This window comes from Myotis myotis, unplaced genomic scaffold (assembly GCF_014108235.1).
Source record: "Myotis myotis isolate mMyoMyo1 unplaced genomic scaffold, mMyoMyo1.p scaffold_m19_p_2, whole genome shotgun sequence".
Lineage (NCBI taxonomy): Eukaryota > Metazoa > Chordata > Mammalia > Chiroptera > Vespertilionidae > Myotis > Myotis myotis.
Genome location: NW_023416324.1, coordinates 83,423,250 through 83,430,926, shown reverse-complemented (window position 1 = coordinate 83,430,926; position 7,677 = coordinate 83,423,250). Strand labels below are relative to the sequence as shown.

The window sequence follows — 7,677 nt, the reverse complement described above, 5'->3', positions numbered from 1 at the left end:
AAAACAAAGACTTATATTTTTAATATTCATTTTATATATTTAATGCCATTTAACAAAGAAAAATCAACCAAAAAAATGAGTTCGCGTGTCACTTCTGACACACGTGTCATAGGTTCGCCATCACTGTTCTAGACTGACTTAGCCCCTTGCTATTTAACATGTGGTTTGTGAAGAGCTGCACAGCTCTCATCTGGGAGCTTATTAGAAATGTAGGGTCCTGTGTCCGGCCTCAGACTACTGACTTAGATTCTGGGAGATTCTTAGGTGCATTAAAGCATGGGAATCAATGGCTTGGAGAATGCCATGTATCCTGATTATCTCTGAAACTCATGGAGGTTAGGGAATCAGAGAAGGTTAAATGGAAAAGCTCCATATTCACAGAGGAGAAATGGGGCTGAGAATTACCTGACTTAGAAGAACAACTAAACCAGACTCCTTGCCACAAACCATATCCTGGACAAATAAAGGCTTCACAACCTACAAAACCACAATTCAGAGATGTAAATTGACAGTTCTAGTTAAGAATCTGAAAACAGTGATATTTAGGTGAGAAATTGGTGGTAAGACCACACTACTTGAATGTTCTCTGTAGTCTCTTTGGGGTGCTCATTTCCCAGCTCTTAATATGGTGTCTGGCACATAATAAAACATTCAACAGGCATTGTTTTTAACCCAATAGAGAATAAATTAGATGACCAAGAAAAGAAAATTAGGACACTCAGAGCTTGGCAGACCAGTGAAAATCAATGCTAAAGAAGGTAAATCCAGGATTTGGGTAAGATTTTTTTGTTTTTCAATGTCTCCCCATTCACAATACAGACCAGGCAAAGAGCCTGAGCTGAGGTGTATATGGGGTAAGTTTACTCTGCCTCCTGTTTCTGTACAGTCAGTGTAAGAACACAGCCTGTGGTAAGCACCAGGAGGCCTGAGTAAGATCTTTGGATTCCTGTTCTGTGTCCTTTCCTGGTGTTGCTTTTCCACTTGTTTCCCTTTTTATCTGATTTTCTAAGTAATAAAACAGATCCAATGGGAAATTACAATGATCTCAAAAGCTTCCAAAATGAAAAATAAAAAATAAAAAAGTCCCCATCTTTTCCTGCTTGGTAAAATTATCAGGTTAACGTGTGCCTTCTTAACAAGCTAAGTATGCTTGGGGGTGAAACACCACATTTGTGGGGGAGGGGAACCCACTCACAATGAGCAACGACAAAACTAAAAATCATAGAACACCTGGAAATAGACTTAATAAATGCAGTGTAATTCTAGTTAAAACCCTGGAAAAACAAAATGTCTTTCTTTTTTTCCTTCATTTTTTTTTTTTATTGCTTAAAGTAATACAAAGGGTATTACATATGTGTTCATTTTTCTCCCCCGCCCTAGACAGTCCCCTAGCCTCCCCTATACCCCAGTGTCTTATGTCCATTGGTTATGCTTATATGCATGCATACAAGTCCTTTGGTTGATCTCTTACCCCCCTACCTCCTGTCCCCCAACCCTCCCCGGCCTTCCCGCTGCAGTTTGACAATCTGTTTGAGGCAGCTCTGCCTCTGTATCTATTATTGTTCAAAAGTTTATAATGGTCTCTATTATCCATAAATGAGTGAGATCATGTGGTATTTTTGCTTCATTGACTGGCTTATTTCACTTAGCATGATGCTCTCCAGTTCCATCCATGCCGTTGCAAATGGTAAGAGTTCCTTCCTTTTTAGAGCAGCATAGTATTCCATCGTGTAGATGTACCACAGTTTTCTAATCCATTCATCTACTGATGGGCACTTAGGCTGTTTCCAGATCTTCAAAATGTCTTTCTTTAGGAGTTGGTACAATGACTCCAAATTTCATCTGGAAGAATAAACAAGAGGCTATAGCCAGTAAAATTCTGAAAGAGAGATTTGCCCCCAAGATAGTTAAGATATATGAGACAGTATCTTACCAGTGAATTTAACGTGTAGTTTAAATTGCATATTAAGGACATATTTATAACATTGAGTCTTTCTGGCTAAGAAAAGTATGTGTCTCCCTTCATTAATCTACTAGTACATGTTCCTTCATAGAGTTTCATATTTTGTACATATTTATATCTTATTAAATTTATTTCTAGGTACTTTTGGGGATTGTGTTAGTTGTTTTCTTGCTGTCAGTCTTTGTGTTGCTGCTACTATGAATGGATTTTTTCCAACATATTTTCCATTCTTTATAAAAAAACAATTCAATGTTAGGAAATTTAACCTGCAGAAATACAAAAGTGAAAGATGCATACACACAATGTTTCATCACAGCATGGCTTCAAATAGTAAAAATAAGTATTTGATAAGTAAATTATGTATCTATACAGTGACATTCTATGGAGTCTCTATAAAGTGACATTCTATGGAGTCATTTTTTAAAATGGCATGTGAATATAATGAATTCACATATCATAAAGAAAAAGAATGTTTCAAAAACAGCAAGTAAAATATACCATCTCTTTTTAAAAAAAAAAAAATATATATATATCCTCCTATCTAATAATAGACAAACATGGTAATTAACCGTAACTTTGCTACCCTTCCCATTGGCTAATCAGGGAGATATGCAAATTAACTGCCAACCAAGATGGCAGCCGGCAGCCAGGCAGCTGAAGTGAACAGAAGGCTTCCTTGCTCCAGTGATGGAGGAAGCCAAGGTTCCCCGCCTGCCGCTGCTGGCCTCTGAGCTGCACTCTAAGAAACAATGTTGCAATTGTAGAAGCTAAACAAGCTCCAGAAACCTGCTTTCAGCCAGCTTCGGCCTCAGAGCTTAGAGTGGCAGTGATAGCAACAATGTTTCAATTATAAAAGCTAAACAAACCCAGATAAATGTTTTCAGCCAGCTGCAGTCTCAGAGCTGGAGCCAGGCCTCAGAGCTGGAGCCAGCTCACAGCTCCAGTGACAGCTATAGAAGGTAAATAAATCCCAGAATAAAAAAAAAAAAAGAAAGAAAGAAAAAAAGGAAAGGCTGGGAGCTTCAGTTGCCTGCCAGCCTGAAAACAGCCCTCAGCCCCTCACCCAGACTGGCCAAGCACACCAGTGGGGACCCCCACCCTGAAGGGGGTGTGACCAGCTGCAAACAGCCATAATCTCCTTATCCAGGCCTTATCCAGGCTGGCCAGACACCCAAGCGGGACCCCCACCCTGATCCGTGACACCCTTCAGGGCAAACCAGCCGGCCCCCACTCATGCACCAGGCCTCTATCCTATATAGTAAAAGGGTAATATGCAAACTGACCCTAACAGCAGAATGACTGGGAATAACTGGTCACTATGACACACACTGACCACCAGGGGGCAGATGCTCAATGCAGGAGCTGTCCTCTGGTGTTCAGGGCGCTCTCACATGGGAGGAGGTCTGCTCAGCCACAAGCCAGGCTGATGGCTGCCAGTACAGCAGTGGTGGTGGGAGACTCTCCTGCCTCCTCAGCAGCGCTAAGGATGTCCGACTGCAGTTTAGGTCTGCTCCCTGCTGTCAAGTGGACATCCTCTGAGGGCTGCCAGGCTGCCAGAGGGATGTCTGATTGCCATCTTAGGCCCAATCCCCCAGGGAACGGGCCTAAGCCAGCAGGTGGTCATCCCCTGAGGGGTCCCAGACTGCAAGAGGGCACAGGCCGGGCTGAGGGACGCCCCCCCCCCACCCCCTGAGTGCACAAATCTTTTTGCACTGGGCCTCTAGTATATATATATATATATATACATATATATATATATATATATATATATATATATATATTTATATAAACTCACTTGTACTGAATAAGTAATGAAATATTGTCTGGCACTTTATTATGGTTTGTATTTCACAAACAAGGAAAGTAAGGCCTAAAGAGGTTAAGTAATTTTCTTAAGATCATACATTATAGCTGGGTATCAAACTCAGGTATATCTAATTCCATGCTGGTAACCGTTACCTGAGATGTGGTGTGCATGTGCATGTGTGTGCATGTGTGGGTGTACAAAAAATATTTCATAAACTTATAATAATTTTCTCTGAAATATCAGGTTGTAAGAATCCTTATTATCTAATTTATGCATGCCTACAATGTTTGCATTTTTATTTCTTTTTTATTTTTTTTAAAATATATTTTATTGATTTTTCACAGAGAGGAAGGGAGAGAGACAGAGAGCCAGAAACATCGATGAGAGAGAAACATCGATCAGCTGCCTCCTGCACATCTCCCACTGGGGATGTGCCCGCAACCCAGGCACACGCCCTTGACCGGAATCGAACCTGGGACCTTTCAGTCCGCAGGCCGATGCTCTATCCACTGAGCCAAACCGGCCTTGGCATGTTTGCATTTTTAAATAAAAGTTCATATTATTTTGTAATTAGGAAAAATAAAATATTTTTGTACAATGCTCAGTTTATAGCAAGCATTGTGGTTAAGTTGAGAGAAATAAATAAATAAATGGTGATTTCATTCATTTTCTGACTTTTATCTGAAATGCTTCATGTGCTTGATACCCAGAATAATTTAACAGGGTGGAAATTGCTTTGAATCACAGTCAAAGGTCAAAGGTCAATTCTTTCTGTTAGTGTTTGAGGCAAGTATTTTTAAAACTGACCTATAACTAGAATATAGGGAAAAGGCCTTAATGTTTTTTAATTTTATTCTTAAATCCCCATTTAATTAATAAGAATCCTATCTAATAAAGAGGGAATATGCAAATTAACCATCACAAAGATGGCAGCACTCATAGCCACAAGATGGCGGTGCCCAGTTCCCTCAACCCTGCCAGAGTCCCCCAGTCCTTTCAGCCCCACCGGAGGATGGAGGGTGGCAGACATGCAGTGTAGCCGGACCTTCCCTCAGCCCCCCAGCTGCCCAATCCCATCCTGAGGCACAGGCAAGCCTCTGATGGCAGCTGCCCAGCCACCCAAGGCTGCCCGAGGCGCAGGTAACCAGGGCCGGCCGAGGCTTGTGCTGCCAGCAGTGGCAGCAGCAGAGGTTTGATGGAGCATCACCTTCCCCTGATCACCAGGTCGCCTCCCACCCCTGAGGGCTCCTGGACTGTGAGAGGAGGCTGGCTGGGCTGAGGGATGCCCCCTCCAGTGCGTAAATTTTCATGCACCGGACCTCTAGAAAAAAAATATAAAATTGAAAATTAGTAGCATGCACTAAAAATAAGCCTTATTATTAAAGACCACTGCTGAAAATAATCAGTGGTTTCACAAGCATTTTCAGTGCAAGAATTTGAATGTTGTTAATGAGAAAAATGAAACCATAGCACACTAAGTCAATTATGTGATTCTATCAAGTCTCCAGGAAATAAAGCTCATAATGCTTAGCCAGGAAGGTATGTGATTTCCAAGGCTACAGCTGCACATGCCATTAATGATCCAATGTTCTTTATTGCTACAAATAAGGAAAATATTATATATGTCTAAGTACTTTTTTACTGCTTCTTTTTCTCACCCTCACTACATTCCTGAGATGAATTTTGAGTTGGTATTTATATATCCATTTTACAAAGAAGAACTGACTCCCAAAGAGATGAACTCTCACCCAAAGTGATTTTAAATGCCACCCAGACATGTTCTATTTGAAGACCAATGATTCTCCATGAAAGGTAGCTCTGATTTTTTTTTGTCTACAAATCAGAATACTCATCAAATAGATCACTTTTAAAAAGTAAAAGGATTATGTGAATTTTCAACTACTTCTACATGATATAATCATTCAAGAAGTCATTAAGTGGCATTTAGCTGTTTTAAATCTAAAGGTGGATGAACATCTATAGTTCACATGAGTGAGCTTTCTATGTGGGTGGTGATGTCCCAGAGGGGTGGGTAAATACATGATACATGGGTATAGTGAAATTCAGTGGTACAGTCTTGTTACATGTTCAATGTTTGTTATAACTTATTTTAGTTTCCTGTATATTTGAAAATTTTCTGCATGTTATAAAAATATAATAAAATGTGAAAAAAGGCAAAACATTTTAAATGAAGATTTAAGTCAATATATTTTAGAAACTAATGTCTAGGCTTACAAGTCACCTATATCTATTTGAGAAACACACTTGAAAGAATGCCCATAAAAATTATATTGTGGAAAGGCATTGGTTACCTTACTGTATTTCTTTGGAAAATATTGATTTGTTCACATTGTACTATAGCCTCACTAATGAAACCTGAGATTATTTGTTCTCTGCTGGATATTTGAGAAGTATATTTTGTGTTCAGGATAATTGATGACTAATGAATTTCATCACTATCCTTGTCAGCAACTAAATAGACATTTCCAAATTATTTCCTTTTCAAATAATTTTAGAAATTTAATTTCTATTTCATTCTCTTTTCAAATAATCTCACTAAGGACAATTTGGAGAGAAAGAAACGCAAAATATTTCCCTTAATTTAGTATGTCTGAGGTAACCTTGCCATCAAGTTTGATTGCATTGCCTTTTTTCTGTTGCAATGGAACAGAAAACTTGACTACTTCCTCTGTCAAGGCGACACGCTCCCATGGCAGACAGCTGCCAGTGCTGGCTGAGTTAGCTTGCCTTGGTTTCCTCCATTCCACTTGTCTTTTGACTTCACAGTTCAAGGAGAGAAGGCAAAAATACACAAACAAAAAATCCTAAATACCCCTGATGGGTTACTCTCAAAGGAAACACTTTGGGCCAATCCTCTTAAAGAATAAATAACAGTCTTTTTCAAATGACCTTAGTAATGAAGTAGTTTTTCTTTTTAAAAAACTATAAATTGATGAAAGATGTTTTCTCTCTTTAGCTCTATTGGCACATGGGTATAAGCTCAGTAAGACAGGCAGTCACTGCACTTTGTTCTTTCTTAAACTGGGCTGTAGGAAAGCCCACCTTGTTTGGTTTCTCCTACTACAAATGATGCAGGTGACTTCTGTTTGTTGAAGATATGAAAGCTCACTAACAATTCCGTGTTGATATTTATATACTAGTCAAGGCATTTTCTGATTTTTATGTGTTTAGCAGGCTATCTGCCTTTATGTCATTTACTGTTGGGAGCAAACCCCTGTTTTAATGACTATTTCTAATTCTCTTTAGAATAGTTCTGTTGAATTTTTAACAACTTTTGGAAACCTGAGACTATTTGTGAAAGTTGTTTGCTAAATTATCAAATAATTATTATGAATGATGCACTTAGTGTAATTTAGTCAATAATATGGGAGGGATGACCAGGTTACTGACATAAACATATATGAAGGGAAAATAACAGAGATTATTGGGTCATTCTCAGGAATCCAAAGAGATAGATGATGCAGAAGTGAGGGAGGTTGATGAATCCTGGAACCCAACACAGAATCAGTGAGAAATCCCTGAAGAGAAGGCACTGACTCTTTGTTGAGTCACTGTTGCTCTGTATGCAGCAGGAATGGCAGCTGAGAGCCAGGAAGTGAGGATAGGGAACCGAGTGGGGAGCACATTTTACTTGCATCCTTATCTCTCCTCCATTACTTTGTCTGCTGTCATGGAGTAGAAAAACTATAGCGCCAGCCTCATGTCAGGTAGAGGAGTAGGGAACATCAGACAAACTCTAGGTCCTGGTTTGGGAAGAAGGTGATAAAAATGGTGAGATAACCTGGCAAGCCCTCTGCACATTCCCTTCTCCTCCCACTCCACTTCCACTTCCACCATTGGCTAGATAATTTTAAGTGAGGAGGTTCTTCAAAAAGAGCAGTATTGG

The 7,677-nt window shown here is 39.7% G+C and overlaps 1 non-coding gene across 1 annotated transcript; it reads right to left on the bottom strand.

Annotated features, from left to right (window-relative positions):
* Positions 1–794: 794 nt before the first annotated feature.
* Positions 795–926, bottom strand: LOC118678005. Its single transcript, XR_004974698.1, has one exon. It is a non-coding gene; the product is annotated as a small nucleolar RNA SNORA51 (small nucleolar RNA).
* Between the last annotated feature and the right edge of the window lie 6,751 nt (positions 927–7,677).